The 23106-nt window shown below is 35.2% G+C and overlaps 1 protein-coding gene and 1 pseudogene across 5 annotated transcripts in view; one reads left to right on the forward strand and one right to left on the reverse strand.

The window, feature by feature from the left end:
• LRFN5 (leucine rich repeat and fibronectin type III domain containing 5) overlaps window positions 1-23106 on the forward strand; it is a 307913-nt gene that overhangs the window by 165659 nt on the left and 119148 nt on the right. The window lies entirely within an intron of this gene.
• Window positions 1612-2195, reverse strand: LOC100391371 (small ribosomal subunit protein eS7 pseudogene; annotated as a pseudogene).

Here is a 23106-nt window from a genome sequence, read left to right on the forward strand (position 1 = left end):
TTTTAAATTTATGGTTATTACAAAGTACATGTGAATTGCTGTGCATATGCACAGATTTTCACATAAGGATCTTGTACATATTTTGTTAAGTTTGTACCCATTTATTAATGGCAGGAGTTTTTTTAATCAATTCACTGGAATTTTCTATGCAGACAGACATGTCATCTGTGAACAAAGATAGTTTTATTTCTTACTTCTTTATCTGTACAACTTTCACTCCCTTTTCATTTCTTATTGTACTATTCAGAATTCCAGTATACTGCTGAATAGGAATGCTGAGAGGGAACATTCTTATATTGTTGTTGATTTTAGAGGGAAGGCATCTAGTTTCACACTATAGGGTATATATTAGCTATAGTTATTTTGTAAGTGTTCTTTGTCAAGTTGAAGTTTTTTTCTCTTTCTAGTTGGCTGATAATTGTTATTATAAAAAGATTCCAGATTTTGTCAAATGCTTGTTCTAAATCAATGGGTATAATTTTTTTTTTGCTTTAGCTTGTGATGGATTGCACTGATTTTAAAATTTTAAATTAGCTTTACATAAATCTTATTTCATCATGGTAATATTTTTTCCTGCATTGTTTGTTAGATTTGCTAATGTGTTATTAGGAACTTTTGGATCTAAGTTAAGTAGAACTATTGGTCTACAGTTTTCCATTCTTATAATATCTTTGTTTTTATTATTAGGCTAATGCTGTCCACATAGAATGAGTTAAGAAGTGATTCCTTGGCTTCTGTTTCTGTTAGAATTTGCAGAGAACCAATATAATTTCCCCTTATATGTTCTGTAGAATTGCAAGTGTTATAGTCTGGACATGGTGCATTTTTTTAAAGTTATTTATGAAAAATTTATGATTAACTCAATATTCATTAGCAGATAAGGGGTTATTCAGATTATCTGACTCTCTTGGTGTGAGTTTCAGTAGTTTTCTTTCAAGGAATTGATCCATTTTTTCCAGTTTATCAAATTTGTCTGCATAGATTTATTCATATTATTTTATTGTCATTCAATTACACATTGAATCAGTAATGTCAACTCCTCTTTCATTTCTGATTTAGTAATTATCTCTTTTTCTTTTCTTGGTTATTCTGGCTAGAAGTTTATAAATGTTACTGATCCTTTCAAACACGAGATTTTCTTTTCCGTTTATTGTACTCTGCTTAATTATTACTGTTAATTTTCTTCCGCTTTGTTAAGGTTTATGTTGCTCATTTTTCTCTAGGCTCCTAAAAGTAGAAAGATTGTTGAATTTATTTATTTTCTAATATATGCATTAAATGCTATAAATATCCCCATAAGCAGTGCTTTTACTGTGTCTCACTGCTTTTGTTATGTTTTAAGTTTCGTTTATTTCAAAATTTTTTAAGTTCTCTTGAGACTTTGACATGTGCATTATTTAGAACTATATTTCTTATTCCCAATGTTTTCATATTTTCAAGCTATCTTTCTGTCATTTATTTAATTACATTTATTTCCATAATCATCTTAGAACATAATATTTTTTCTATCCTTGTATACTTCCCTTTGCATTTGCATTTCTGTGAGTTTTTGCCTCACATCTTTTTTTTTTTTCTTTCACTGTGAATATATTTCTTATTTAGTCATTTTGTTTACAATTGAAACTCTGGGAATTCAAAATTAACATCCTTGCCTGTGAGCTTCTTATAGACACCAGAAAAATTTCAACCTTGTGTTCCACATTATTCTGCTGTGCTTTGTCCAAATGAACCTTTATGAGCCGGCTGCCATCCAGTTTCATGCGGATTCTCTTGCCCACAATTTCGCTTAGGAAGACCAACTCCTCAAGGATTGCATCATGCACAGCTGTCAAAGTATGGCTCCTGAGATGCTTTTGCTTATTTTTTATATGGCTTTTTCAAGTTGGCTTATGCAGAATTTTCCTCTGAGAGATAAAGACAACATGCTTCCCACTGAACTTTTTCTCCAATTCACGTACTAGCTGCACTTGGAATTTCTGGAAAGATTTTAGTTGAGGAACAGGAACAACGATTATGATAGTTTTCCGACCACCACCAACTTCAATATCCTTGTTTGCCGTAATATTCAGCTCCCTCAGCTGAGCCTTGAGGTCCGAGTTCATCCCCAGATCCGGAAGAGCCTGGGAGATGCGGGACTGGAACTCGTTTGGCTTCTAGCCATTGGGCTTCACGATTTTGGCCCTAGAACTGAACATGGCTTTCTTCTTGGTGAGTGCCGGCTTAGGAAGAGACCCAAATCTCCTGCCTCACATCTTTTATTGCCCTCTTCTGTGATTTTATGTTAAGGATTGTTATGTCTTCCTGAAGAATTGACACTTCTCTTTACTAAATGTTCCTCTCTATTTTTAATAACTTGTATTACTCTGAAGTCAGCTTTGTCTGAAATTGATACAGCTACTTCAGCTTTCTTTTGATTAGTGTTAGTACGCTCTATATTTATTTATCCCTTTAGTTATAAGAATAGAGAAAATATTTTACCTGACCTTGTACCACCTCCGAGACAGGATTTCCACCCACTTGAGCCAAACTTAGACTTTACTTTTTCTTTCTCACTTTCTTTATGCCAATTGAGACTCTGACTTATCAATATTTTTTTCTCCTGGAAGAACTTTTTAAACATTTTTTGCAGGGCATGTGTGCTTGTGAGGAATTTCCTTAGTTCAAAGGACGAGTGTGGTGGTTCATACATGTAAGCACAGCAGTTTGGGAGGCTGAAACAGTAGGATTACTTGAGCTCAGGAGGTCAAAACCAGCCTGGGCAAGGAAGTGAGACCTAATTTCTTCAAAGAATAATAATAATAAAAATAGCAGGATGTATGGCACCGGCCTATAGACCTGGCTACTAGGGAGGCTGATGTGGTAGGATCACTTGAGCATGGAGGTTGAGATCATGCAGTGAGCCATGATCATGCCATTGTAGTGAGACCCTGTCTTAAAAAGAAAGGAAAGGGAGAGGGGGAGAGAGAGGGAGGGGGAGGGGGGTCTTACAGTTTTCATTTTATTTGAGAAAGCCTTATTTTTTTATTTTTTGCTTTTTGGAAGGAAAAATGTTGCTAGATACAGTATCACAAGTTGGTCTTTTTTTCCTTCATCATTTTATGTATTCTGTTCTACATTTTTTTTTGTTCAGCCATTATGTATATTTTGTTTTTATATTGCTATTTATTTATTTATTTTTATTGCATTTTAGGTTTTGGGGTACATGTGAAGAACATGCAAGATTGTTGCATAGGTACACATATGTAGTGTGATGTGCTGTCTTTCTCCCCATCACCGATATCTGGCATTTCTCCCCATGCTATCTCTCCCCAACTACCCCAACCCCACTGTCCCTCCCCTGTTGTCCCCCTACAGAGCTCCGTGTGTGATGCTCCCCTCCCTGTTTCCATGTATTCTCGTTGTTCAGCACCCACCTATGAGTGAGAACATGTGGTGTTTGATTTTCTGTTTTTGTGTCAGTTTGCTGAGAATGATCCTGATGAGAAGCCCAATGCAATTCATATCCTTGCTCCATAAGTAAAGTGCTTTTCCCTTATGATTTGTCTCAACATTTTCACTTTCTGATTTAAATATTGTCTAATTGTATGTTTTTTGGCATTTGTAGTGTGATGTTTCTCTGAGTTTCCTGGATCTGTAGGTTAGTGTTTGTCTTTAATTTTTAAAAATCCTTGGCTGTTATTATTTCAAATATTTTTCTACTCCATTCTCCTTGTCTTTTACATTTGTTGTTTCAAACATTTTGAATGTTTAAACTTTTGAAATTGTTTTACAGCCCTCGGATATTCTGTTCTTTATTCTTTTTTTTTAATCTTTTTTTTCCTCTGGTATTTTAATTTGGGGAATTTCTATTGACATTTCTCAAACTTGGGAAGCCTTTCCTTAGACCAGTTTACTGTTGAGCCCAACAAGTCATTTTTTCTTTCTGTTACAATATTTTAATTTTTACCCTTTCTTTTGATTCATTCATATAGTTGCCATTTCTCTGTTTCCACTGTCATCTGCTCTTGCATAATGTCTTTTTTTAGAGATCTTAATGTATTAATCATAGTTATTTTAAATGCCCTCTTTGATAACTGTAAAACCTGAGTCATATCTGCATCTTGTTGTGATGTTTGCTTTGTCTCTTTAAACTGTTTTACTTGCCTGTTGTGATACCTTAAACTTTTCTGTTAAACTTCAGACATGTGGCATTGAGTGATAGAAATGAAGTAAATAGGCTTTTAATTTGAGGATTTATGTTCATTTGGCTGGAGATGGATTTTCTTTAGCATTTGCTCTAGTTGAAGGTGTCAGAGGTTGTAAATTCTTTTAGTGTACTTACTTTTATCTTTCTTCTTACTGGTGGACTTCTCTAAGTGTTTCTCCTCAGAAAGTGTCTGTGTCTTACAGCTCTTTCACCTGAAATCCTTTCTTTACTACATTGGAACCTTGTTGCAATGGTAGTAACGTGGGATAGAAGTCTTCTACAATCTTGTGACTAAATCTGTCTTTTAGTGAGCTATATCTCTTGGCTATAATCTTTACAAGTGATCCTGTGGTGATATAGCTTTTTTTTTTATCTATTATATGAATCAGGAAGTCTAAGGTTGGCTCAACTGGGTGGAAATCCTTTCTCAGAGATGGTACAAGGTCTGGTAAAATCATTTCCTTTAGCAAATAGGATTTCCTTGTGAAGAAAAATCTGAGTATATTTCAGAATGGCTACTTTTCCCTTTTCCCTGCCAGAAGCTTATGGAGATTTTTGTTGTCTATGAGATTATGGTGGGTTTACAGAGTAAAATACAAGAATATAGGGGGAGACTTTCTAACTACACCCTCTAAGCCTTTCTCACTTTCACTCTCAGCTTTCAGCAAATCACCAGAATTTCCATGTAAATATTCTTTTGTGTGGCTCTAGCAGCTACTGCTTCAGGTAAGTAGGATGTCTTCTATATCTCTCTGATGTGCCTGAGTCTTCAGATTTCACACTGGCAGTTTTTCTTGTATCTTCATTTCTCTGATGGGTCTATGCAAAGTCACTGGTATTTTGTTTGGCTTTTTATGATTGTAAGGCCTGGAATGACAGCATCCAAGTTATTTTATATGTTTCAGCTAAACCTTATCAATCATTTTTAGTGGCCATTCTGGTTGGTAGTTTAGAGGTTTAGATTTTGATTAATATAGCTGTCAGTTTCACTAATGATTGATGAACTTCAGTAATTTTTTGCATGCTGTTTGTCATTTTAGATATCTTTGTAGTACAGTACCTCTTTAAAACTTTTTGCCCATGCTTTAAAAAAAGGTATTCTGTTATTTTTTCACTAATTTAAAAGTTCCTTATATATTCTTTACATAACTCCTTTGTAAATTATATGTTATAAATATCATTATCATATATTATTCTGAAGATTACTCTTTTAGTATCATAATCATTATTTTTTATTAATAGAGGTTCTTACTTTTAATGTAGTACCATTTATTAATCTTTTTCTACCTTTCATTTTATGATTTTTGTATTATAAGAAAAGTTTCATAGACTCCAAATCATGAATATACTATTTAATGCTACTTTCCATAAGCTTATTTTACCTTTCATATTTGCATGTCCATGAACATTGGCTTATATATAAGGAGCTGCATAGGATTTAAGACTCTTTCTTAATTGATATCTAATTGATCTATAACTCTATAAATGCCAAATATTTTTTATATCACTGCTATGCTCTACCACTTTTATTTAAAATTATTTATAATAGATACTTGACATATTCCAAATATATCAGAGTACAGCAGTGAAGTGAATGAAGGTAGTGGTTTTTGACCCTTTATTAAATGACTCTATTTTGTTACATTTGCATCTACACTACACTCATAACTAGTGTAGCTTTATAATAAATATTGATATCGGATAGTGCCAATTCTCCAACATTGTTGTATTTCCAAATTTTCCTGGGTTTTCATGACCTTTTTAAAATTTTCTTTCTTTTCTTTTAGAAAGGCAGTAGTCGTTTAAGTTAACCCTCATACTTATGTTGCCCTTTATTCCTTTTTCTATGTCTTTCTTCTGTCTCTTACTTTTTCTTCCTCTGAAGGACTCTCTTTGAAATTTCCTTTATTGTAGGTAGACTGCTGACATAGTTTTTATTTTCGTTTATCTGAAAATGTTTTCATTTTTTCTTCATCTGTCTAAATGTATTTTGAAGCCTCTTTAATAGTTAAATGCACATTTAGTATTACCACGTTCTCTGGAAGAAACTGACCTATTGATCATCATGAAACACATCTCTTTTTTTTTAATTTTTTTTTTTTGAGATGGAGTTTCGCTCTTGTTACCTAGGCTGAAGTGCAATGGCGCGATCTAGGCTCACTGCATCCTCCGCCTCCTGGATTCAAGCAATTCTCCTGCTGCAGCCTCCCAAGTAGCTGGGACTACAGGCGTGTGCCACCATGCCCAGCTAATTTTTGTATTTTTAGTAGAGACGGGGTTTCACCATGTTGACCAGGATGGTCTTGATCTCTTGACCTGCTGATTCACCCACCTTGGCCTCCCAAAGTGCTGGGATTATAGGCGTGAGCTACAGTGCCTGGCCTTAAATCTCTTAATCTCTGAAAATATTCTTTCTTTGGAAACCTATTTCAAATAATATGAGTATAGCCACTCTAGCTTTATTTTCAGTGTTATTTGAATAAGGTAGCTCTATTATTATTTTACTATTTTATATTATTTGCATTTTTTAAAATTATTTTTTTATTGCATTTTAGGTTTTGGGGTACATGTGCAGAGCATGCAATACAGTTGCATAGGTACACACATGGCAGTGTGTTTTGTTTGCTTTCTCCCCTTCACCCACATTTGGCATTTCTCGCCAGGTTATCCCTCTCCACCTCCCCCTCCCACCAGCCCTCCCCCTTTCCCCCCAAGAGACCCCAGTGTTTAGTACTCCCCTCTCTGTGTCCATGTGTTCTCATTTTTCATCACCCGCCTATGAGTGAGAATACGCGGTGTTTCCTTTTCTGTTCTTGTGTCAGTTTGCTGAGAATGATGTTCTCCAGATTCATCCATGTCCCTACAAACGACACGAACTCATCATTTCTGATTGCTGCATAATATTCCATGGTGTATACGTGCCACATTTTTCCAATCCAGTCTATCATCGATGGGCATTGGGTTAATTCCAGGTCTTTGCTATTGTAAACAGTGCTGCAATGAACATTCGTGTGCATGGGTCCTTATAGTAGATCTATTTATAGTCCTTTGGGTATATACCCAGTAATGGGATTGCTGGGTCAAATGGAATTTCTATTTCTAGGTCCTTGAGGAATTGCCACACTGTCTTCCACAACGGTTGGACTAATTTACACTCCCACCAACAGTGTAAAAGTGTTCCCTTTTCTCCACATCCTCTCCAGCATCTGTTGTCTCCAGATTTTTTAATGATCGCCATTCTAACTGGTGTGAGATGGTATCTCAATGTGGTTTTGATTTGCATCTCTCTGATGACCAGTGACGATGAGCATTTTTTCATATGATTGTTGGCCTCATACATATCTTCTTTCGTAAAGTGTCTGTTCATATCCTTTGCCCACTTTTGAATGGGCTTGTTTGTTTTTTTCCTGTAAATCTGTTTGAGTTCTTTGTAAATTCTGGATATCAGCCCTTTGTCAGATGGGTAAACTGCAAAAATTTTTTCCCATTCTGTTGGTTGCCGATTCACACTACAGACTGTTTCTTTTGCTGTGCAGAAGCTGTGGAGTTTCATTATGTCCCATTTGTCTATTTTGGCTTTTGTTGCCAATGCTTTTGGTGTTTTGTTCATGAAGTCCTTGCCTACTCCTATGTCCTGGATGGTTTTGCCTAAATTTCCTTCTAGGGTTTTTATGGTGCCAGGTCTTATGTTTAAGTCTTTAATGCATCTGGAGTTAATTTTAGTGTAAGGTGTCAGGAAGGGGTCCAGTTTCTGCTTTCTGCACATGGCTAGCCAGTTTTCCCAGCACCATTTGTTGAACAGGGAATCCTTTCCCCATTGCTTGTTTTTGTCGAGTTTATCAAAGATTGTATGGTTGTAGCTATGTTGTGTTGCCTCTGATGCCTCTGTTCTGTTCCATTGGTCTATATCTCTGTTTTGATACCAGTTCCATGCTGTTTTGATGGCATGGAACTGGTATCAAAAGGTTCATACTGTAGCCTTGTAGTATAGTTTGAAATCCGGTAGTGTGATGCCCCCCACTGTGTTCTTTTTGCTTAGAATTGACTTGGCTATGCGGGCTCTCTTTTGGTTCCATATGAAGTTCATGGTGGTTTTTTCCAGTTCTGTGAAGAAAGTCAAAGTAGCTTGATGGGTATAGCATTGATTCTGTAAATTACTTTGGGCAGTATAGCCATTTTTACGATATTAATTCTTCCTAATCATGAACATGGAATGTGTCTCCATCTGTTTGTGTCCTCTCTTATTTCGTTGAGCAGTCGTTTGTAGTTTTCCCTGAAGAGGTCTCTTACATTCCTTGTGAGTTGTATTCCAAGGTATTTTATTCTTTTTGTAGCAATTGTGAATGGCAGTTCGTTCTTGATTTGGCTCTGTTTAAGTCTGTTATTGGTGTAGAGGAAGGCTTGTGATTTTTGCACATTGATTTTATATCCTGAGACTTTGCTGAAGTTGCTTATCAGTTTCAGGAGTTTTGGGGCTGAGGCAATGGGGTCTTCTAGGTATACTATCATGTCGTCTGCAAATAGAGACAATTTGGCTTCCACCTTTTCTATTTGAATGCCCTTTATTTCTTTTTCTTGCCTGATTGCTGGGGCTAGAACTTCCAGTACTATATTGAATAGGAGTGGTGACAGAGGGCATCCTTGGCTAGTGCCGGATTTCAAAAGGAATGCTTCCAGTTTTTGCCCATTCAGTATGATATTGGCTGTTGGTTTGTCATATATAGGTTTTATTACTTTGAGATACGTTCCATCAATACTGAGTTTATTGAGGGTTTTTAGCATAAAGGGCTGTTGAATTTTGTCAAATGCCTTCTCTGCATCAAATGAGATAATCATGTGGTTTTTGGCTTTGGTTCTGTTTATGTGGTGAATTACGTTTATAGACTTGCATATGTTGAACCAGCCTTGCATCCCCGGGATGAATCCTTGATCATGATGAATAAGTTTTTTGATTTGCTGTTGCAATCGGCTTGCCAATATTTTATTGAAGATTTTTGCATCTATGTTCATCATGAATATTGGCCTGAAGTTTTCTTTTCTTGTTGGGTCTCTGCCGGGTTTTGGTATCAGGATGATATTGGTCTCATAGAATGATTTGGAAAGGATTCCTTCTTTTTGGATTATTTGGAATAGTTTCAGAAGGAATGGTACCAGCTTCTCTTTGTGTGTCTGGTAGAATTTGGCTGTGAACCCATCTGGACCTGGGCTTTTTTTGTGTGGTAGGCTCTTAATTGCTGCCTCAACTTCTGCCCTTGTATTGGTCTGTTCATAGTTTCAGCTTCCTCCTGGTTTAGGCTTGGGAGGACACAGGAGTCCAGGAATTTATCCATTTCTTCCAGGTTTACTAGTTAATGTGCATAGAGTTGTTTGTAATATTCTCTGATGATGGTTTGAATTTCTGTGGAATCTGTGGTGATTTTCTTTTTATCATTTTTTATTGCATCTATTTGGTTGTTCTCTCTTTTCCTTTTAATCAATCTGGCTAGTGGTCTGTCTATTTTGTTGATCTTTTCAAAAAACCAGCTCTTGGATTTATTGATTTTTCGGAGGGTTTTTCGTGTCTCAATCTCCTTCAGTTCAACTCTGATCTTAGTTATTTCTTGTCTTCTGCTGGGTTTTGAGTTTTTTTGATCTTGCTCCTCTAGCTCTTTCAATTTTGACGATAGGGTGTCAATTTTGGATCTCTCCATTCTTCTTATATGGGCACTTATTGCTATATACTTTCCTCTAGAGACTGCTTTAAATGTGTTCCAGAGATTCTGGCATGTTATGTCTTCATTCTCATTGGTTTCAAAGAACTTCTTTATTTCTGCCTTCATTTCATTGTTTATCCAGTCAACATTCAAGAGCCAGTTGTTCAGTCTCCATGAAGCTGTGCAGTTCTGGGTTGGTTTCTGTATTCTGAGTTCTAACTTGATTGCGCTATGGTCTGAGAGACTGTTTGTTATGATTTCAGTTGTTTTGCATTTGCTGAGCAGTGCTTTACTTTCAATTATGTGGTCAATTTTAAAGTAGGTGTGATGTGGTGCTGAGAAGAATGTATATTCTGTGGATTTGTGGTGGAGAGTTCTGTAAATGTCTATCAGGTTTGCTTGCTCCAGGTCTGAGTTCAAGCCCTGGATATCCTTGTTGATTTTCTGTCTGGTTGATCTGTCTAATATTGACAGTGGAGTGTTAAAGTCTCCCACTATTATTGTGTGGGAATCTAAGTCTCTTTGTAAGTCGTTAATAACTTGCCTTATGTCTGGGTGCCCCTGTATTGGGTCCATATATGTTTAGGATGGTTAGCTCTTCTTGTTGTATCGATCCTTTTACCATTATGTAATGGTCTTCTTTGTCTCTTTTGATCTTTGTTGCTTTAAAGTCTATTTTATCAGAGATGAGAATTGCAACTCCTACTTTCTTTTGCTTTTCATTTGCTTGGTAAATCTTCCTCCATCCCTTTATTTTGAGCCTTTGTGTATCCTTGCATGTGAGATGGGTTTTCTGGATACAGCACACTGATGGGTTTTGGCTTTTTATCCAATTTGCCAGTCTGTGTCTTTTGATTGGTGCATTCAGTCCATTTACATTTAGGGTTAATATTGTTAAGTGTGAATTTGATACTGCCATTTTGATGCTAGCTGGCTGTTTTGCCCGTTAGTTGTTGTAGATTCTTCATTATGTTGAAGCTCTTTATCATTTAGTGTGATTTTGGAATGGCTGGTACTGGTTGTTCCTTTCTATGTGTAGTGCCTCTTTCAGCAGCTCTTGTAAAGCAGGGCTGGTGGTGACAAAATCTCTGAGTACTTGCTTGTTCACAAAGAATTTTATTTTTCCTTCACTTATGAAGCTCAATTTGGCTGGATATGAAATTCTGGGTTGAAAGTTCTTTTCTTTAAGGATGTTGAATATTGTTCCCCAGTCTCTTCTGGCTTGTAGAGTTTCTGCTGAGAGATCGGCTGTGAGTCTGATGGGCTTCCCTTTGTGGGTGACCCGACCTTTCTCCCTGGCTGCCCTTAGTATTTTCTCCTTTATTTCAACCTTGTTGAATCTGACGATTATGGGCCTTGTGGTTGCTCTTCTTGCGGAATATCTTTGTGGTGTTCTCTGTATTTCCTGCAATTGAGTGTTGGCCTGTCTTGCTAGGTGGTGGAAATTTTTCTGGATAATGTCCTGAAGAGTATTTTCCAGCTTGGATTCATTCTCTTTGTCACATTCTGTCTGGTACGCCTATCAAACGTAGGTTAGGTCTCTTCACATAGTCCCACATTTCTTGGAGACTTTCTTCATTCCTTTTTGCGCTTTTCTCTCTGATCTTGGTTTCTTGTTTTATTTCATTAAGTTGATCTTTGACTTCTGATATTCTTTCTTCTGCTTGGTCAATTCGGCTATTGAACTTGTGCATGCTTCGCGAAGTTCTCGTATTGTGTTTTTCAGCTCCTTTAATTCATTCATATTCCTCTCTAAGTTTTCCGTTCTTCTTATCATTTCCTCAAATCTTTTTTCAAGGTTCTTAGTTTCTTTGCATTGATTTAAAACATGTTCTTTTAGTTCACAAAAGTTTCTCATTATCCACCTTCTGAAGTCTAATTCCGTCATTTCATCACAGTCATTCTCCATCCAGCTTTGTTCCCTTGCTGGTGAGGAGTTTTGGTCCTTTCTAGGCGGCAAGGTGTTTTGGTTTTGGGTGTTTTTCTCTTTTTTGTGCTGGTTTCTTCCCATCTTTGTGGATTTGTCCACCTGTCGTCTGTGTAGTTGCTGACTTTTCGATTGGGTCTCTGATTGGACACCCAGATTGTTGATGATGAAGTATTTCTGCTACTTGGTTTTCCTTCTACCAGTCTAGCCCCTTCGCTGTATGACTGCTGAGGTCCACTCCAGGCCCTGCTTGTCTGGGGTGTACCTATAGCAGCTGCAGAACAGCGAGGGATGCTACCAGTTTCTTTTTCTGCTACCTTTGTCCCAGAATGATGCCTGCCAAATGTCAGTCTTTTGGATATAGAGGGGTCAGGGAGCTGCTTGAGGAGACAGTCTATACTTTGTAGAAGCTCAAGTGCGGAACTATGAGCTCTGTTGTTCATTCAGGGCTGTTAGGCTGTAAAAAACCTTTTTTCTTAGATGCTCTGTCTGGGGTGGGGGGGTTGCGGCTTTCCTTGTGAGTGTCCTCCTTGCTGTCCTGCCCAGCTAGGAGGCAGTCTAGTCACTATTTGCCTGCCGAGGCTCTGCCTCGCTGGTGTGAGGTTGGCCCTGTTGCTGCAGGCTCTGCCCTTCTGCTGCGGTCTCCGCCCTGTTGCCATGGGCTACGCCCTGCAGCAGAGTCTCTCTGTTGTACCGGGTTGCCTTGGCAATGGCAGGCTGCGTCAGCAATGGGCGTGTACCTCAGTAGGGGCTGATTGCCTTGGTAATGGCGGAGGCCCCTCCCCCACAGAGCTGCGCTTTAAGAAAACCTCCTCACCGGGAGCATTTGGAATCACCGTTTTGTTTGTCGCACTGCGCTACCCCAAACGCTGTGTCCCTGGGATTTCCTGGGCTGGCTCAATGTCCAAGTCCCGTTCAGTCTCAAGTTCAGCCCTCTCAGGTCTCAGTTTGCCGGTTCAACAGGGCACCCGTAACAGTGCGCTTTTGTATGGAGCGCTGTGGAGCGCCTCTGCGCTCCGGCGTGGGCCGGAGCCGCACCGGCTGCCGGCTACACCAGCCAATACTTCTGCCTGGTGTCCTGTGTCTCTTTATACCTGGGAATTTCCCCGTTCTGTGGGCAACTAAGATCTGTCTGGAAATGCGTCCCCGACTCACCCTCTCTGCGCATCCAGCGAGAGCTTCAATCCTGGGTTGCTCTCACAGCGCCATCTTGAGTCCTCCCCCTTATTTGCATTTTTTTAGTTAAGGCGTCTTTCTTTTAGAGGACATATTGTTAGATCTTGCTGTTTTATTCCATTTGATAATTTCTGCCTTTTTATTGCAGAGTACAGATCACTTATAATTCATGCAATTATTGAGATGATTGGTTTAATTTTCCAGTTTGTTATTTTTGTTTTATTTGTCCCTATATAACTTTGGTTCATTTTTCTCCTCTTTTCTTGCCTTCTTTTAAAATAATTGAATATTTTTATGGTTATATTTTATTTTCTCTGTTGGATTGTATACTTACACTTCTTTATTTATTTTTTATTTTGCTCCAGTATTTATAAACCTTTACCTTACCAAAGCTTACCTTTAAATGTTATTATACCCTATCATATTTGGCAGCAGTTCTCAAACTTTTTGGTACCAGGGACCGATTTCATGGAAGATAATTTTTCCATGGATGGGATGGAGGTGGCTTTGAAATGATTCAAACACTTTACATTCATTCTGCATTTTATTTCTATTATTATTGCATTATAATATATAATGAAATAATTATACAACTCACCATAATGTAGAATTTGTGAGAGCCCCAAGCTTGTTTTCTTGCAACTGGACAGTCCCATCTGGGAGTGATGGGAGACAGTAACAGATCATCAGGCATTAGATTCTCATAAAAGGCATGCAATCTACATCCCTCACATACACAGTTCACAATAGCGTTCAAACTCCTATGAGAATCTAAAGCTGCCTGATAGGAGGTGGGGCTCAGGTGTTAATACAAATGATTGAGAGCAGCTGTAAATAAAGATGAAGCTTTGCTAGCTTGCCCACAGCTCATCTCCTGCTCTATGACAATTCAAAACAGGCCACTTATTGGCACCAATCCATGTCCTGGGGTTGGGGACCCCTGATATTTGGTACAAGAAGCTTACAATAGTTTATGTCTGTATTTTTGCTGCTGTCCTTTGGGCCGCTGTTGTCGTATAGTTTACTTCTACATATGTTATAAACTGTACAACGTAGGGTTATTATTTTTATTTTAAATAGGCAATCACATTTTAAAGAGTGAGACAATGGGGAAAATATTCCCCAGGTGATATTTATCATTTGTGTGACTTCATTCTGTTATATATATTTTTTGCCTAAAAAAGTTCTTTTAACATTTCCATTAGCATAAGTCCATAGGTGATGAATTTCTTTGTTTTTGTTTTTTCAAAAAATATTTAATTTAGAATTATTTTATATTCACTAATTTAATCTTTTTTCTTTCAGTAAAGATGTTTTTCAACTGTCTTCTTTCTTACATAGTTTCTGGAAACAGTGTACATCCAATCTTACCTATGTTTTTCTATATGTATATGTATATTTTTCTAGCTGTATTTGACTTTCCTCTTTTTAATATTTTTTGTTTGTTTCTTTGCAGAAAGTTGATTATACTATGGCTTGGTGTAATTTTTAAGATTCCTTTTGCTTGGGATTTGTTGAACATTTTGCATCTTATGGGGTTATGATTTTTTAAAAAATCATCTTTGGAAATTTTAGCCATTGATGCTTCAAATTTCTTTCTTCATGTTCTTATTTTTCTAGGATTCCAGTGACACTTACATTAAACTGCTCTAATGTCTCACAGGATACTGATGCACCATACCTTCCCTTTTTCTTCATTTTTGTTTTTGTTCATTTTATTGTTTTGTAGTTAGTATATTTGTACTTTATTTTAGGCAGTTTCTGTCACTAAGTTTCGACATTCTTCAAACCTTTCTTCAACAGTGTCTAATCTGCTATAAAAACCATTTTATTTTTTCATTTTGTATATTGAATTTCTTATATCTCCAGGTTTTATTTGATATGTTTTATACATATTTCATGTCCTTCCTCATCATGGCCATGTATTCCTCTAAATTTTTGATCATGTGGAGTATCTTTAAAGCTATCTTAATATCTTCATTTGCTAATTCTATTATCTTCTTCATTTCTGCATTTTCTTCTATTGATAGACTTTTTCTGAATGGGGTAATATTTTCTTGCTTTTGTGCATTCCTGGTAATTTTAGCTGGATACCAGACATAACGAATTTTAGATTATTGTTTGCTGCATTCAGGGGGACTCCCACGAAGATCTTGGGAGCTGTCTCTATGCATCTTCCTCCTCTCTAATATCTGCAGCTCTCTGAACTCTGATCATTGTTCCCCCAACCAAACCAAACGTCTAGACTCTATTTGAGTCACTCCTTCCTGTGCTTTAATACAACCTGAAAACTGCCTCCAGACCAAAAATTGAAGGAGTTTTAGGGATAATGTCATTGCTACTCTTTTTTTTAGCAATTATAATTCTGTGCCAATTTTTGTCTCATGTTTGAAATATATAGCACTTTTTGTCTATTTTTTCTAGTGGCTTGAGAAATGGAATAGGTATATCAGTCCCTTCACATAGGTAGAAGCAGAACTCTCTATTTTTACCTTGATTTTCAAAGTACATTTTACTGGGCAAGGCAATACAAGTTCATAAATATTTCATTTCATTTCCTTGTTGTCTAGTTTATGTTTTTTATTTGTTTTGTCTTTGAAGGAATATAACTTTTTTTCTTATCGCTATTTATATTTTTTCTTTGTAGTTTTTTATCAATTTTTATTTTATTTTTTAATGATGCAACACATTCTGTACTGAATGTTTGTGTCTCCTCCAAACTCACATGTGGAAACCCTAACCCCCAGTGTGATGATGTTTGGACCTGTGCCCTTTAGGAGGTAATTCAGGTTAGTGAAATCTGGAGGGTGGACTCTGCTGATGGAATTGTTGCCTTATAAGAAAAGATACCAGAGAGTTTGCTTTGTCTCTCCGTCTACTCTGTGAGGATATAGTGAGAAGGCAGCTGTCTGCAAACCAGGAAAAGAGCCCTCACCAGAACTCAACCCTGTGCCGGCACCGTGTTCTTTGTTTTTCAGCCTGCAGAACTGTGAGCAAATAAAAATAAATTTATGTCGTATGAGCTACTCAGTCTGTGGTATTTTATTATGTGAGCCCAAGCAGAGTTATATTATTTTATTTATTGTGCTACAATTCATAGACTTAGTTGAATCTATTTTGTGATACCTTCTAACAGCTTTAAGTGCTGTTCACTATACCTTTGAATATTGATTTTTTCCATTACATGGAAGTTAATTCTTTTGCCATTTCAATTACATGTATGGCAGCTTCACTCACCATGTTCCTCTGATCTTTTAATTCTCATTTCTGTTTTTTTTTTATTCTTATTCTTCTTAAAGTTTCATCTGAATATTTTCTCCCAATTGTGTGAGGCCAAAATATGGCATAAGTATTGTTTTGAGTTGAATGCAATTGGGAAGAAGCAGATGCAGGGCAGCTCTCTGCCTTTCCTCTATTTACATAAAAGAGGGGTATAAATTTAAAAAGATGAAAGACATTTCATCTCCTTTCTCCTCCAAGGAGAACAAAGAGTAACCCCTGAAAACAACTATAGACCACTGTTTATCTGAAGACAGCACCAAAGGAATCTACTTTAACATATTTTACTAACTAGCCTTTATCTACTGTTTATTTGCTTTTTAACGATTTATTGCCTTTAGATACTCAAAGTCCTTTTCTTCGACTTGTGCCTTTTCTAATAATTAACGGTTCTTTGTTCGAGATGATACCTACGCTGCAATTCAAAGACAATATTTTTAGAATTATTCATTTCCCGGGTATTTCCCATGTGCACATACGTAAAATATTCACTCCAATACACTTGTTTCTTTTTCTCTTGTTAACGTGGAATTACAGAAGTCTGTTCCAACTAAGAACTTGTAAGAGTTGAGAAAAAATTATTTTTCTTCTCCTATACTATTTTCCTTTTTTAAAAAATTTATTTAAGTTCTGGGGTACATATGCAGATCATGCAGATTTGTTACATAGGTATACATGTGCCATGGTAGTGGTTTGCTGCATCCATTGCCCCATCATCTACATTAGGTATTTCTCCTAATGCTGTTCCTCTCCATTCTCCCCACCCCCTGAAATTCTTTCCCTAGCCCACCCGCCAGGTCCCAGTGCGTGATGTTCCTCTCCCTGGGTCCATGTGTTCTCATTGTTCAACACTGACTTATGAGTGAGAACATGTGGTGTTTAGTTTTCTGTTCTTGTGTCAGTTTTCTGAGAATGGTGGTTTCCAGATTCATCCATGTCCCTGCAAAGGACATGAATTCACCTTTTTTTTTATGGCTGCAATAGTATTCCATAGTGTATATGTGCCACATTTTCTTTATCTAGTCTATCATTGATGGGCATTTGGTTGGTTCCAAGTCTTTGCTATTGTGAACAGTGCTGCAATAAACAGATATGTGCATGTGTCTTTACAATAGGATGGTTTATGATCCTTTGGGCATATACCTAGTAATAGGATTGCTGGGTCAAATGGAATTTCTATTTCTAGATCCTTTCAGAATCACCACACATCTTCCACAATGGTTGAACTCACTTACACTCCCACCAACAGTGTAAAAGTGTTCCTATTTCTCCACATCCTCTCCAGCATCTGTTGTCTCCTGATTTTTTAATGATCTCCATTCTAACTGGTGTGAGATGGGATCTCAATGTGGTTTTGATTTGCATTTTTCTAATGACCAGTGATGATGAGCTTTTTTCACGTTTGTTGGCTGCATAAATGTCTTCTTTTGAAAAGTGTCTGCTCCTATCCTTTGCCCACTTTTTGATAGTGTTGTTTGTCTTTTTCTTGTAAATCTGTTTTATTTCTTTGTAGATTCTGGATATTAGCCCTTTGTCTTATGAGTAGATTGCAAAAAGTTTTTCCCTTTCTGTTCATTGCTGGGGTACTCTATTGATAGGTTTTTTTTTTGTTTTGTTTTGTTTTTCTTTTTTTGCTGTGCAGATGCTCTTAAGTTTAATTAGATCCCATATGTCTGTTTTGGCTTTTGTTGCCATTGCTTTCAGTGTCTTAATCATGAAGTCTTTGCCCATGCCTATGTCCTGGATAGTATTGCCTAGTTTTTCTGTTAGAGTGTTTATGGTGTTAGGCCTCATGTTTAAATCTTTAATCCATATAGAGATAATTTCTCTTTAAAAATATCTACTCTCTTATTGAACCTATTTATTGAGTTTAAAATCTGAGTTCTAATAATTGAACTTTGAAATTTCTAAATAAGTTATATTTTCTTCCAGCATTCTAAATTTGTCATTTAATTTCTAGCTTATATTAATCAAATTTATTTTAAAGTCCATGTCTGGTAAGTGATAAGTCAAATATTTTCTTGTCTTTTACATCTTTTGGTATTACATCCATTACTTCTTTCTATGCAGTCAAATGTTACATTTTCGTTTCATTGATTTCTGTAAAAAATTTGTTCCAACTATGAGATATGAAAAATTATAGAAATAATTTCAGTATATGATAATACTTAGTAGATTAGATCACATGGAGGCTTTACCTTTGCTAAAAAAGGGCAAGTAAGCTGGAGGCTGTTCACTTGAATCTAACTAGAATTTAATGGATACAGACCTAGACATCAGTCATTTTGAGGACTGGCCTATTTGTGATGCACACATACCCTTTAGAGTAGCCCATTTTTATTTCAGTCAAGACTCTGGCATTTCTACATAGGTTACTCTATGTGGAAAGTCCCAAACTCCTCTTAATGTTCTTCCAGACCCAAGGGACTCTCAAAAGGTATGCTCTGCATCTTAGCCTCTCACTCACTTCTATTTCACTACAGAGTATTCATTTGTATCTAGGATTATGTGTGCTGTTCTTTTCTAATTTTAATTTTGCCATCATTTTTTATGCATCTAGTAAGATAAACATAATGATTTTATAATGTTTAACTGGCTCTGTATTACTGGGATAAATATTTATTGGTGAGGATCTGTTATTTTTTGACTAGTTTTCTCATATTTTCATAAACAATTTACATCTGAGTTTATGAGTGATTTTCCAGTAAGTATTCTTTTTTCTATTCTCAAGGTTATGCTGCTTCATAAAATGCTCTGGAGACTTTTCCTTTTTCTGATTTTTTTTTAAATGAGTGTTTGTTTATAATTGAAATTATTTATTCTTTGAAAGCTTTGTCAAATTTGACAGAAAAGACATCCTAGCCTGGAATTTTCATTGTAGAAGATTTAGTATTATATATTCTATTTCTTTGACAATTAAAGCATTATTCAGGTTTTCCATTACCATTTAAACTATATGATAGTTTAAGTAATGAAAATAATAGCTACAAAGAGCTTTCCAGAAATTTTACTTTTTGCATTCCAGGATCTGTTACATTTATTCATTATTATATATTTCATCTATACTTCCATTTGACTATATCTCCTTCCAGTATATATGCTTTGTAATAATACTGAACTGTTCATAATCCCTGTCTAAAATATAATATTTCAATACATTCTGCACCTGAAAATATGACATTTTATTCTTGTAAATTATTCTTCATTTTTTGAACAATTTCTAGTATATTTGAAAAATTAATTTTAAATATTACCTCCTCAAAGACCTTTCTGATTTATTAAATTTACACTTGTATTTTCGTTGCATGTTTTACAAGTTTTATCTTGGCAATTAGTATACTTCATTCTAAGAGTTGTTCTATTTAGCTCTCTCCTCAACAGGACTGTAGCCTTCATAAGCAGGATAAACAGTGTTTATTTTGTAGAATATACCCACTGCCTAGCAATGTAAGAGTTAATGAAAGAAAGTCATTTTATGATTTCATAAGTGTGTAAAGGAATATAGAAAAGCACAATGTGGAAAAAGTTCAAGATGAGCTTAGATGTGAGGGTACAGACATCAATAAGTTAAGGTACCTTTAGTGAGTTGGTTGTGCTCTGGTAGATAAAATAAATCTGTACATAGTTAATTATAAGAATATATAGTTCACGCTAGTCAGAAATTGTAGAATATGCACGTTGAGTTCAGGAATTTTTCTAGAATCAGGTAAGCAATGCAGCATATTTAAAGAGGTATAATCTGCTTCAAAATTGTAGAGTTTTTTGGTTCCACGTTTGTTAAATGTGTAATGTGGTCATATGTTCCCAAGATGCGCAGTTATTGAAAACTTTGATTATAAATATTTAAATATATATGTGTGTAGGTATGTATATATACAAATATAGATTGATGCTATGCATGCCGTATATTCTAATTATGCATACACATACACATATATGTTTGTATATGTACTATATATTCTTATAAGTGGATTATAAATGTTTGGCAGCTAGGTAGGTTAAAATTTATGTTATAGAATATTTATTAAAATGTTCAGGCTTAAAACCCTGTCATTGTCATGGGATTTGTTTTTGTGGGCTTTAAAGATCTTTTTATCTTAGGAATGGGCATAATACAAATAATACACAATTTTACTCTTGTACATAAAATTAATTTGATACTTTCTCAAAACAAAAACAATAAAATATCTTTCAAAAATAAAAAAATTATTTTTAAGCTTATAATGTTCTTTATATTTTGTGAATTCATAAATCTGAGTAATTCTTTGAATATAAAAGCTTGTCTAATCACCTGTTAAAGATTGATATTATAATTTTATTAAAAACATCATCTTGCTTCATAATAGCCATGTGATTATTGTAGAGAATGCATAAAATTATCAGGAAACATAAATCATTCACAAACTTATTATTTAGATATTACCACTGTTAAACTGTTATTCCCATGGCTGTCCTATATTCTGTAATTTAATAAGCTTAGTGCATGTGAATACATATGATAGATAAGCAAATAGGTTGAAATTATATTTTTCTATGGAGCTTCAGATTTTTAAACTAAATAAATCTTTCACAAGCATTTCCTCTATATTAGGCTTGCAAAATATCCTTTTAAAAAGACTGGGTAATATTTTGTTATTTATGTATACCTTAACAAATTTATCTTTGTTGTATTTTTTTATAGTTTTGTTTGCATCTTATTATATTAATGATTAATTATGGATCATTTTATTATGTACTACTATATCAAAGTATATTAATTCTACAATACTACATATTATAGAATTCCTCATGAATCTCCTATCTTATTGCTCTGTTTAACAACTTCAAAAGCATGGCAGCATTTTTGCCCATCTGATGGTTTTATTTCTTCCTTTGGGTATGTTTACTAAATAGGCACTCCTAAATATTTTTTCAACTGCCTGTTGAAGATAATAATTCTTTAGTATTTTTTTCATGTCTTCAACCATTAAAGGTTTTAAATATTTTTTTAGCATTTGCTTCAAATTTTTATTTCTAATTGTATATTCTATTTGTATCCTTATATTAAAAATTAAATTGTCTTTAAATTGATTAGTAAGAATATTTATCTTGTGTACTTTCTGCTGGCATTTTTCTACTTGGTTACCAATATTATTTTGAAGAATTTTTAATCTATCAAATCTTAAGTATATATTAATTAAATATTTTAGTGGTTTTTAATGTCTTATGCATAGAAAGTTTTATTTTCACAGTGAGAACAGATAGTCAACTGTGTTTCCTTACCATATTTTTAGGGTCTTTGAAATTACTCATCTATTTGGGAGTTAATTTTTCTGAGTACTATGAAATATGATACCCTAGCTGGATTTTTCCTCTCAGTATTTAGACAGCTTTCCGATTGCCATTTGTTTGTGAATATAATCACCTTCCTATTTTGTGAAGATTTTCAAAATTCTACACCTAAGTTTAGTCACTGGAATATATTTCTGTTTATCAGCTTGGCAAATCTTGTGATACCATCACTCTATTTTAAATATAAATAGCTTTATAAAATTATTTAATACCTTATTGGAAAAGTGCTATGTCCTTATTCTATTTATTTCCTAAAGTTTCTTAGGTAAATGAAACTATTTTTTTCCCTTGTTAGAATTTGCTAAATTTCCATCCAGAGAAAAAGTTTTGGATTTTACACGTGTAAATAGTATTATATAAAATAATCAAAGGTTTTACATATTTATGCATGCATGTATATTTGTTCACATATACCTATATACCCATCTGTCCATCTATCTGTCCATTCATCTTTGAGACAACTAACATCCCAGTGATACTTATTTGCTCCATTCAGACTATTACTTCATTTTACTTTTTAAATATTTTTCACAAGAAAGTCTCTAATTTACTTGATATACCATACACATATTGCTTGATAATTTCACATTCCACTATCTTTGGATTTCCTGTTTTTAAAAATTTCTTGGTTTTGTCTTTTTGTCACTCTTATTTTATTATTTAGGGTTTTATTTATATATAATAAAAGTATATAATACCTTTATTTATAAAGGTATTATTAAATAATAATAATAATTTTGGATATGTTTACTAAATATTACCTTTATAAAATAATTCAATTATTTTATAATAGGAATATATAATAGGAATTTATTTATAAAGGTATTATTTAATAATACCTTTATTATTGATTATTAAAATAGCACAAAAATATAAATGTCCCCCTATTTGCACAGATGTTTTCCTCTTGGAACTATCTCTAGCCTTGCTTTAACTTAGACTTATTGCTCTCTAGACATGCTCCAAACTGTTATCCTCAGACCACCCTTAATTACTCACCTCATTAGATCATGGTATCAACTTATTTCTTGGTGCATAGGATTTATTCTCATTTGAATTTATCATTTTATTGTAGCCATCTTCAGATACTTTATGAGAAGGTTTGAAGGAGTAAATCTTGTTGAGCTCCCCAGGTCTGGAAATATTCTCAATTAATTTTGTAGTTTGGCCTACTGGCATTGTTCCACTTTTTGTTAATATCAGTGTTGCTGATTAGAGTCCAGGATTCACGGTGTGTGTCTTCTCTTTTTCCTCTCTAGAAAATTTAAGGGGACGGGCGCGGTGGCTCATGCCTGTAATCCCAGCACTTTGCGAGGCCGAGGTGGGTGGATCACCACGTCAAGAGATCAAGACCATCCTGGTCAACATGGTGAAACCCAGTCTCTACTAAAAATACAAAAAAATTAGCTGGGCATGGTGGCACGTGCCTGTAATCCCAGCTACTTGGGAGGCTGAGGCAGGAGAATTGCCTGGACCCAGGTGGCGGAGGTTGCAGTGAGCTGAGATCACGACAT

The sequence above is a fragment of the Callithrix jacchus genome, chromosome 8 (assembly GCF_049354715.1).
Source record: "Callithrix jacchus isolate 240 chromosome 8, calJac240_pri, whole genome shotgun sequence".
In the NCBI taxonomy this organism is placed as follows: domain Eukaryota; kingdom Metazoa; phylum Chordata; class Mammalia; order Primates; family Cebidae; genus Callithrix; species Callithrix jacchus.